This window comes from Mastomys coucha, unplaced genomic scaffold (genome assembly GCF_008632895.1).
Source record: "Mastomys coucha isolate ucsf_1 unplaced genomic scaffold, UCSF_Mcou_1 pScaffold15, whole genome shotgun sequence".
NCBI lineage: Eukaryota > Metazoa > Chordata > Mammalia > Rodentia > Muridae > Mastomys > Mastomys coucha.
Genome location: NW_022196897.1, coordinates 149,631,343 through 149,631,683, shown reverse-complemented (window position 1 = coordinate 149,631,683; position 341 = coordinate 149,631,343). Strand labels below are relative to the sequence as shown.

Sequence of the window (341 nt, the reverse complement as noted above, 5' to 3'; positions counted from 1 at the left end):
AAAAAAAAAAAAAAAGAAAGAAAGAAAAAAGAAAAGAAAGAAAGAAAGAAAAAGAAAGAATGAGGAGACCAAAGAGGGTGAGGGGTCTATTTCTGATCAAGCGCCCACGAGTTCACCCCAACTAATTAGAATCCTCTGCAAGCTCACAACTCAGGAAGTGCAGACACCAGGGTCAGGAGTTCAAGGCTAGCCTCTTAGCTACACAGCAGCATCAATCAAGACCAGCCTGTAGGCCACAAAATCCTGTACTAAAACAAACAAATCCCTTGAAGGCTCACAAAAAATAAAAATCAAACTTCCTAAAACTTTACCCATGACACCCCCTTCCCCCGCCAAAAAAA

General features: G+C 41.1%; 1 protein-coding gene across 5 annotated transcripts in view; it reads right to left on the bottom strand.

The window, feature by feature from the left end:
* Window positions 1–341, bottom strand: part of Pkig (cAMP-dependent protein kinase inhibitor gamma) — a 70,875-nt gene that overhangs the window by 69,483 nt on the left and 1,051 nt on the right. The gene's annotated exons all lie outside the window — the stretch shown is intronic.